Genomic DNA, 10,491 nt, shown 5'->3' with positions numbered 1-10,491 from the left:
GATTCTCAGCACTGCAAATCAATAAATAAAATAAAGGTCCATTGACAACTAAAAAAAATGTAGTAACATATTGCACATAAACAATTAGCATATCCGTTATCATTCCCTTGTGATGATAATGCAGAATAAAGGGTTTGCAAAAACTTTAAGGTTTTTGACACAGTTAAATCATTTTTAAGCTCAGCATGAATGACTATTCTGAATACATTCCGACACTGGATATAGTAATTAAAAAGGGAAAATAAACTTTTAAAAAATATGACATATCATCTTAATTTTTTTTGACTACTGTCTTCATTACTATTGAGTAAACATTGAAAATGTGTTTATTTGCCATTTGTATTTCTTCATTTGTAAAGCAGGTTTATATTTGGGTTTTATTAATGTCTGAAAGACTTTCTAGAGATGATACACCTTTATTTGTTATATTTGTATCTTAGAATCACAAAAACAGTCCTGGGATATATAATAACATATACAAGTACTGGGCTCACACTATAGCACTGCCCCCCCAAAATAACAAAAATAAAAACCACATGCCACAGACACAGAAATGCATTTCTACCCATCATGGATGTAGTAAAATCTGTATTCATGTTGACACTTACATCAAGTCGTCGTCGTCGTCGTCGTTGTTGTTGTTATTATTGTTGTTGTTGTTATTATTATTATTATATGCAGTGCTGGGGATTGAACCCAGGGGTTAGCCTTTTCTATTAATTTATTTATTTTTATTTTGAGACAGGATCTTGCTAAATTGCTGAGGGTCATGCTAAATTGCCCAGGCTGGTCTTGAACTTGCAATCCTTCCTCAACCACCTCTATCTCCATGAGTTGCTATAATTACAGGCATGTGCCACCATGCCCAGCTCAAGTAAATTATTACTTAAAATAACTTACAGAAATAGAAAAAATCAACTTTAAAAAATATTACACAGTCCTCATGAAGAAAAACTATTAAATTGTTTAATTGTTCTGCTTAAGATTTTAGAACTAATCTTTTAAGTTCTAAATAGCAATAAAGAGGGTAACTAATTTCATAAGCCTGCTAGCGGTCAGAATGCTAGGCAGAGGACAAGAACAATGCCTTATCAGGAAAGCAATAACTAGGTGTACTAAATACCACACTTCATAGAACACCTGGGAAACAGGACCGACACCACATTGAAACCATGGGCAGCCTTCGAAACAGGATTTTGTGCAGATGGAATTAATTTTATTTTTTTTTAAGACTTCTGATCAGGATTATATTGATATAGGAAGATTGTCGTAGATTTAAAATAAATAGTTCTTATATGTTTATTAAGATATGTATGATACTTAGTAATGAACTACCCTGCTTTTTAAATCAGACTTGGCCTTAGGTTCTTAAGTTGGTTTCTGCTTTGTCTTTCTGCTTGTTGATTTACTTCCATGGCTCTTCAGATGTTGGCACTTGTGTAGAATTTGACTTCTAGGAAAAATATATTCCATCAGAAAATCAAACCTAAGCCATCTTTTCAGAACTTCTAGTTCTACAGTATTTATTCTATTCAACCTGAAAAAGGAACTAATCATGCTTAGCTCATGTCTTTTCTGTTTCTCAATTTCTCCCCCTTCATAAAGTCAGCACACCAACCAACTACAGCACCAATTGAATGCCCTACAGGTCAACCAGATTCTTCTTCAAAGTCATCTCTGGGTCCATTTCAGACCCTTAGTTAAAATATTCACTCAGAATGGTTAAACAAACTAATATGTTTATATTATACCATGTCATACTACTTAGCAATAAAAATAACTTCTTAATAAACATAACTGGAACAGATATCCAGGGCATTATTCTGAATGGTAAACAAAACAAAGTAAAATATCATAAACTATGATCATAAACATTGATACAGCATTCTTAAAATTAAAAAAAAATTACAAAAAATATGGAATATATTTGCCAGGAGTTAAGGATGATGGGGGAAGAAAAATGATAAAATGATGGAGGATGGGGTGAGCCTCATGGTAGCTTTGTGTTAGTAATGGGCAGTGTGTGGTTACATCAATGTATATGTGATACATTTTTTTTGAAGATATTGTTCAGCATGTTCATGAACTTTCTTGTAAATTAAATTTAAATATATTTGAAAACTTGATTTAAAGATATAGATTAGACACAGTTACTAGTATGGCATTATGTAAAAAGGTGAATGTGTAACCGATGTGATTCTGCAATCTGTAATTGGGGTAAAAATGGGAGTTCATAACTCACTTGAAACTAATGTTTGAAATATGATATGTCAAGAGCTTTGTAAGGTTTTGAACAACCAATAAAAAAAGATATAGATTAGTATATTAGTTGGCTTTTTAATAAATGGAGCACTGAACACTATATGCACACATTGTACCAATGTTAGTTTCTGTGTTTAGGCATTGTATTATAGTTATGTTAGCTGCAACCATGAGGAAAAACTAAATAAACATGATCTCCTTGTACTTTCTTGTACTATCTTCTTGTGCAATTGCCTATGATTCCAAACCTATTTTTAAAATTGGTTCAAATAAGAGAGAGAGCCAGAGAAAGGCTTTCTGGAGGTTCAGTGGCGAGTAAACTTTTTTAAAAAAACAGTCTACAAGCCAATTCTGTTTCTAAAAATAAAAATGAAACAAACAAAAAATTGCTTGCATAGAGCACTTAGTGCCCTTTCAGAAGTGTATAGTTTTATTAGGTTTAGAAAAAATGTGTGTTTTTAGTCTTCCGTAGTGATTTTTATAATACATAATTTTAATATAATATTATGCCAACTTAATAATTTGTGTTTTTTATATATTTTGGATTTATTTACATATCACAAACTTTCATGGCAAATGTATAATATATACTTTCTACTCCATATAATATATAATTTTTCTTGTTAAATTTATCTTTCTCACATGAAGAAAAACTATCATAGTAAACATGGAGGTCTTTCAAATTCTGGAAGATACTATCTTTATGCACTTCTGATTGACTTCTCGCTGAGAAGAATCAACAACCCTAAAATATATAACTGAAATTAAATAAACCTCAAATTTTGATTTGAGGATGTAGTTCAGCATGTTCATTAACTTTCTGGTAAATTGAATTTAAATATATTTGAAACCTTGATTTAAATATATAGATTACAATATTAGCTGGCTTTTTTTTTTTAAATAAATAGAGCACAAACTTGATGTCTTGATTTAGAAATGCAGTTAAAAATATCAGTGGGTTTTTGTATGTGCAGTCGAGTTTAATTTGCATAATATGACCAATTATATAATTTGCATGTTCTATCACTTACTATTTGGATGACCTGGGGCCAATAACTAAGCTCACTACATTTTTGGAATATGTTGATGATAATAATACTGGTTTTACCTTCTTCACAAAGTAAAACAGTAAACAAAGCTTATTCTTGTTACTCATAAAAGTAATTGCCACAGAGATAATCTGTTGACCTGCAGCATGTAATCTGTTAGTAAACTATGTCTTTCTCACCTCTGAAGAAAAATTTGAATGAAGCATAACCCAAAGATTCCCCTTATTAGCCCAAGTAAATACCATCAAGTGAAACTCTTAGACACACAGAATAGATATATAAAAGGCATAATTTACACATTTGCACAGGTCATGCATGTTCCTTCTGTTAGGGTGGCTGCAATTTTCTGTCCCAATTTGTAAAATATTTTTCTCATTTCTAGCACCCCAATTTTCAAGTTACAATATTTGAAAACTTTTTATGGAGTCTAGTCTTCGAAAAACAATAGTAGCATTGTTTATAACAGCAAAAAAGGTAAACATTCTAAATATTCAATTAGTAGACATGGAAAAAAATCCAATGGTATCCTAATAGGGAGATTTCAGATGGGTTTTTTGTCTCACAAATTGAAAGAATGAGATACACAAACAAGACAAGGATAGGACAATTTATTTAAAGCAGAGAAAGAATCCCGTAGTGTGGGAGGGTTCCTAAGGAAGAGGATCACTGGCTGTTCTTTCCTGGGGATTTTTAAAGGCATATCGCACAGCTCAGCCTAGGTGATTGGTGGGGGTTGTGTTAATGAGGGGTGCTAGCATGGATCAACCAATCTCTTTAAGCTTTGAATTTAATAAGTCAATCAGAAGGGCATAATTTCCATCCCTCATTTCAGTAGTTAAGAGAATAGGTCCAACCTTGTGGTTTAGCACATCTGTTGAGGAGGAGAAGAGCTTCAGGTAAGAGTAGACTTGCTGGTCACCTGTTGCTAAGGGTAGAGTAGAGGTAGCTAAGGAAGAGCCATTGTGGTTGAAGCTGTTAGGAACAATAACAGGTGTTCCAGCTGAAAAGAAACGAATGGGGTTGAAGCTGTCAGGGGAAGCAACAAGATGTTCTTAGACCAGCATTCTCCTTCCAGAATGGCCAGAGGTTCTCCTCCCCTCCTTCTCTTCTCCAGGTCCTTATCCTTTCTGCCCTTGGTTGTTCTATTTTCCTGTCTAATTCCCTCAGTATATCTATTGCAATTGCATGTATAGCATTTTTGGAAACATAATTGAAAACAAAATAAGCATACTATCATTTCAACCATATAAAACTGTGGCTTGAAAACTAGAGTGATATTCAACAATATTAACTTGTTTTCCCTAGATAATAGGAATATTGATGGCTTTTTCTTCTCTGTCAATTTTTTTTCAAAAATTTCAATAATGAGGTTTTATTACTTATATTTTTAGAGAACATTTTGTTTGGAATGCTAATTGTCATTGAAGCAGACAGTCTTTAAGAAGATCTTCAGTGATTCCTTAACTCCCTCTACACAGATTCTTGCAATCCCTTTTCCTTGAGTATGGTCTGGACTGGATTAGTGAATTGTTTATGATGAATAGAAAAAGAGAGACAGGGTATTAGTCCCATCATTAAGTTAGAAAAGAAACATGTATTTTATCTTGAGGCTGTGCATTTTCTTTTCAGTGTAAATCACTTGGAGTTAGGTTTCTGTCATTTACAACCAATTGAGATTCTATTAAAATTATTATGCTCTGAGATATAGTCCAAGCATTACCTCCTCTTATAAGTCTTTCTAATTCTTCCCAACCTTTAATGTCTCAAGAAGAATTAGTTGTTTCCCTTCCTCTACTCTTCTCTGTATCTCTTCACTATGGAAGTAATCACATTGCTTTTTAAAAAAATTAACTGTGTTCTCCTTGAGGGCAGTATTGACCTAATTTTCTTGCTATGCAAAGAAAAGTTCTAGCACACAGTGTGTCACAGTTTGGATCTAGACCTATATGTTCAAGGCTTAGTCCCTAGCCCATGGTAACATTGGGAGGTGGTAGAACCTTTAAGGAGCAGAGTCAAATGGAACATCTTCCAGTCACTGAAGTCCTACCCTTCAAGGGGATAGTGGGACCCCAGCCCTTTCCTCTTCTTGTCTTCAATTTTCAGCCACCATGAAGTGAAATGCAGTCTCCCATTGTGGCACACTGCCTTGCCACAGGCCCAAAGTAACGGGGCCAATCCATTATAGACTAAAACATCCAAAATTCTGAGTTGAATTAAAGCTTTCCTCTTTATAAGTTGATTTATCTTAGCTATTTTTGACAGTGATGGAAAGCTGACTAACACAATATTCTTTTTCAATTAGACATTTTTAAAAGATGCTTTAAAGGGTTTATTAATTAATTGGATCTGTTAAATGCCTTTGGTTGAAAGTAGCAGAAATCTCAGATCAAATGGGCTTAAATGTTCAAAGAAATTTATTGGCTTATGCCTCTTATCTCTGATTAAGATACCCACAGGGAGGGTATCTTAATCAATGTCTACTACAGGAAAAGAGTAAGTAGGTATAGTGAAAAACCTAAGGTGTCTTCATTAACAACTGGAGGAATTTTAGTAGATAGAATAAGAAAATATGGTATGTATACTGGATGAAAGGGTAAGGGGGGGCAAATCTTAATAGCACTTTCATATTTTCCATAGTTTAATGTACCCTGGCTACAAAGTCGTACTGTTACTGCATGAAGAAGTATGTAATGGTGTTTAATAAATGAATGATTTTTTTTGTTCCTATGTTTCATAAAATTTTAATGATCATAATGTTTATAGATAGTACTTAATTTTCAGGTATAAATTATAAATGACAATAATCATTAAAAGAATTACAATCACAGATAATTAATAAAGTTGATAAACATGTCAACATAAACCAGAATTTGAATAGGATAGAGGTAAAGCATGAACTAAAGCTAAGAGCTCAAAAGAACTGCTTTTGGATTATAGCATATATTGCTACAGGACTGGTGATGACAGCACCTCAAAATAAGCCCTCTCTACTGTTGGATTTTTCTAACCATGTGTATGTCATGATTTGATACAAACAAAACATTCAAAAAATGGAATCAACTTAAAGCAAAGCAGTTCTAAAAATTCAGTGAGGACTAAATAATTTTTACTGTGTTCTGTGTAACTCTCCTACTTTACCTAAAAATTATTCATATAATTCCTATGGTCTTTTTCTTCTTTTCCTTTCTCTGGTTGGACTACATGGACTCTGTTTTTAATTTGGTATTGGAATCCTAGTCCTTGACTTTGCCTCTCCATACATGCAGCTTTAGTTTTCCATTAACCCACAGATCTCCACATTGGTACCTACCCCCGAGGGGATGAAGACAAGAAGTGCTCTGAGGACTCATTCTGGTTTGGCCTCTGGCTCTCAGGGCTTAGTGTGATACAGACCATCCTTCCCATCTGAGAATTACGTTTGGCCATGTATTGCATGAAAGAATGTGGTGTCATGGTTTAGATCTCATTGACCATCTCGACTTCCCATGTTAAAATCTTTTCTGATGCCATCAACAGAGAAGGCAGCCAAGTGCTAATTCAAGACCACAGCACTGTTTCACAGAGAAACAATTACTATTGTTGTAATGCCTACAGACTCACCTCTTCCATTCCCAGGGAACATCTGTTAAACTAATGATGTTCTTTTACTAAGAATAGGAAGGGTCAGTCATGTAATCTTCTTAAACTCTCCTTTCAACTAGGCCAAAAGTCAGAAGCTTAGGACTGATGCCATTTTGATGTTGCAAATCCAAACATGTCCACTTTTAAAAGCTAGAAAGGAGAATCTCCTAGATATCATTACCAAGTTATACCGAAGTGTATGACACGCAGCACAAATATTTACAGCAGAACTAAACTATTAGTTACAATCCTTATTTCTAAATGAGTTACCTTGTGCATAACAGTAAAGCTGGAAACTAAGAAATTAAGGTCAGATTCCTCCTGTGAGATCTCCCTTGTAAAATTATCCCAAATGTAATAATGCCACATTATTGACTTAAGCACACTTCCCAGTGACATGCCATAGCTGACCTGTAATTTTTATCCTACATGATGCCAGCCCTAATAAAATGACACTTGTGAATGTAAATTAAGCTCGCAAAGGGGACAGATTGCATGATTCTGGTTTCTCTCAGATGCCTGTAGGCTATCACAGGTTCCATATGTGAAGTAATTATGTTCACTGAAGGAAAGAATAAATGCTGTCAAATTGTGTACTGAGAGAGAAGGCAGCTATTATATTTCAGTAGTTGCAAGAGTATTGCCCCCAGACAGTAGCAAGATGTATAAGAAAATAAAAACGGTGCCAGCCATATATTACACATCTGCCTTTACATTTGTAGCTCCCTTTAAATGTATATTACACAAAGACAATAATTTACCAGTGAATGTTTCAGCTGTCCTCTTCGGCATGTTTTCCATGGAGCCATTTTGGAATGTGTGGTATCATAGTTATTGAAGGCTAATAAATATAGATGCTTCTGTTCCCCTTGGTTTGTGCTAAGAAGCAACAACCCTGAATCTCTGCTTTGCACTTTGCTTTTTCCTTGAATAATATCTCAAATTCAAGCCCAACTTGCCCACAGCTATTTTCTCTATAGCTGGTGGTGATGGGTGGAATCTTTCTTAATTCCAAAACCTTCTTACCTAATAAGGGTATTATCAAAAATGAATTGAGAGTTAAGATAATACCTAGTAATGACATGGTACTCATTGTGCACTGCGTATTTTATTAGACAGATTTTCACTCTTTCACTTGCTTAGTAACTCAAGTAAAGAATGGTAAAGATCATTTTTGAAGGTGTATGGTTGCCCGCATAGAGCTCATGGGATTTATCTAAACCATTCTGGTTTTGCCGAGGGGAAATAGCATGGAGACCCAAGTGGACAGCCAGAAATAAGCATGAGGGTTAGACAATCACTGGAGGAGGAATGTTCTGTCTGATCTTTACTCTCTGAGGAGAAAGGTGATTTTGGAAATTGTTGACTGAACTTCTACCCTTTAACTGCAACCTCCTGAAGAATCTTGCACTTGTGTTGCTTTCTGATTGACTGAAAAGGATACTAGTCAGACTCTAAAACTGAATCAAAACTACCTCATGCTCTAGTCTTCTTCTCCATCCTCTGAAAACAAATCAAACTGAAATCTTGAAAATTCTCCAGAGCAGTTTATTGAAGTTGGGCATAAGATTAAATAACAACAACAAAAACTAATGCATCCTATCATGTTAATAAGTGGGAGGAGGTTATAATTTTTCCCCTTGGTAAAGGAATATTCATTAAACTAAATGATTCCAGACTGAGTGACAAAAATGAACTTGTGGAATCTCAGATTAAAATCAAAACAGAATATAATGTTTTTCAGCATCATTTAAAAAATAGAATTTATCAGTTTTAGTATGCATAATTCCAGTGCTCTGCTGGGGTGGGATCAGCATTTTTTTTTTGTTTTGCCTCTCTTGAACTGTTATCAATAAATGCTGAAGACTCTGAGAATGATGTGAAGAAATCTAAACTATATTTTAGACTTCCAATCAGATGCTTTCTGATTTCTTTTATCCTCTAACTGGACCAGGTTTTCATGCTGTGATGTATGCAGAAACAATAACCAGGTGGCTCAGGAAAGTGTCTGACTTCTTAAACCTGAAAGAAATCACCTCTGAAAATAGATTCTGTCCTGAGAATGCAGTGGAGACTGGAATCTCTCATGTTAAAGAGGAATATTTTCCCTAGGTAACCAATCGCCATACTTCATCTCTTTGAAACTGAGAAGGAAATGGAAAGGACTGTAGCATGTCCCCAGAACTCGATGAACATCCTGCCCTTTGCTTCAGGTGAGCTTCTTCAGGGTAAACTACTTCAAATCGGATGAATCAACCGAGAAGGTAAACAGCTTACTTCATCTAATAAAATGCCCTTTGGTTCATTCATGTTGTCACAAATGACAGGATTTCCCACTCTTTAAAGACTGAATAGTATTCCATTGTGCATATTGGCCACATTTTCTTTATCCATCCATTCATGAATGGACAAGTAGGTTGAGTAGCTTTGTTTATCCATTCCTCAAAACAATGTATCCATAGTTTAAAACTGTTGAGAGCCACAGCCAAAGGGGCCCCAGCAAACTTCCAGCTGCCAGCAAACTTCCAGCTGCCGGCTGATGATTGGCTCACAGTGGCCCCAGCAACATCTAGCTGATTGGCTCCTCTGCGGTGATGTTCATTGGGCTGTTTCCCTGCCCTTCAAGCTGCCAGCTGATGATTGGCTCACAGTGGCCCCAGCAACATCTAGCTGATTGGCTCCTCTGCAGTCATGTTCATTGGGCTGTTTCCCTGCCCTTCAAGCTGCCAGCTGATGATTGGCTCACAGTGGCCCCAGCAACATCTAGCTGATTGGCTCCTCTGCGGTCATGTTCATTGGGCTGTTTCCCTGCCCTTCAGACTACGGAACTGCTCATTGGGGGACTTCTTTGGCTCCGCCCACGCGACCTAGCCAATCGGCCTCAAGAGCAGGAGGATTGTGGGAGGTGGTGGTGGGTGTGTGGAGAGGCTTGTGGAAGCCGGTGGTGGCAGTTGGGCTCTGAGGGTTTTTCCTGAGGAGCTGTTTTGTTTGGCGTTTGTAGTTTTAAAAATAAAGTTTGTTTCTTTTGACAAGTAGCTCCTGAATTGTGCCCAGCCAGACTGCGGCATTTGGTGGCCCGTACGGGGAAGAACCAGAGACATTAATGCCAGAGACATTAATGAACAAGGGCAAATTGTGGCAGCTGCAGTAAAACAGGCTTTAGATGCCAGAGACATTAATGAACAAGGGCAAATTGTGGCAGCTGCAGTAAAACAGGCTTTAGATGCCGGGCCAAGAACATGCTACAATTGTCAACAAGCAGGACATTTTAAAAGGAATTGCCCCATAGGAGGAGGGTTTAACAATACTAGGTATCAAAGGAATAGAATACCGGGTATTTGCCCACGATGCCGTAGAGGGAGACATTGGGCTAATGAATGCCGTTCTCAAACCACCATAGAGGGTACTCCATTATCAAAAAACGAGCAAGGACAAGGTTTTTATCCACAATATCGTGGACAAAGGCATCGGGCTCCGTTGCCAAAAAACGGACAGGGGGCCCCAATGCTCCGGGGCCCCAAACCACAAATATACGGAGCTCTGGAGGAACCTAGCAACC

Source organism: Urocitellus parryii, chromosome 11 (assembly GCF_045843805.1).
Source record: "Urocitellus parryii isolate mUroPar1 chromosome 11, mUroPar1.hap1, whole genome shotgun sequence".
NCBI lineage: Eukaryota > Metazoa > Chordata > Mammalia > Rodentia > Sciuridae > Urocitellus > Urocitellus parryii.
This window is presented reverse-complemented; position numbering follows the sequence as displayed.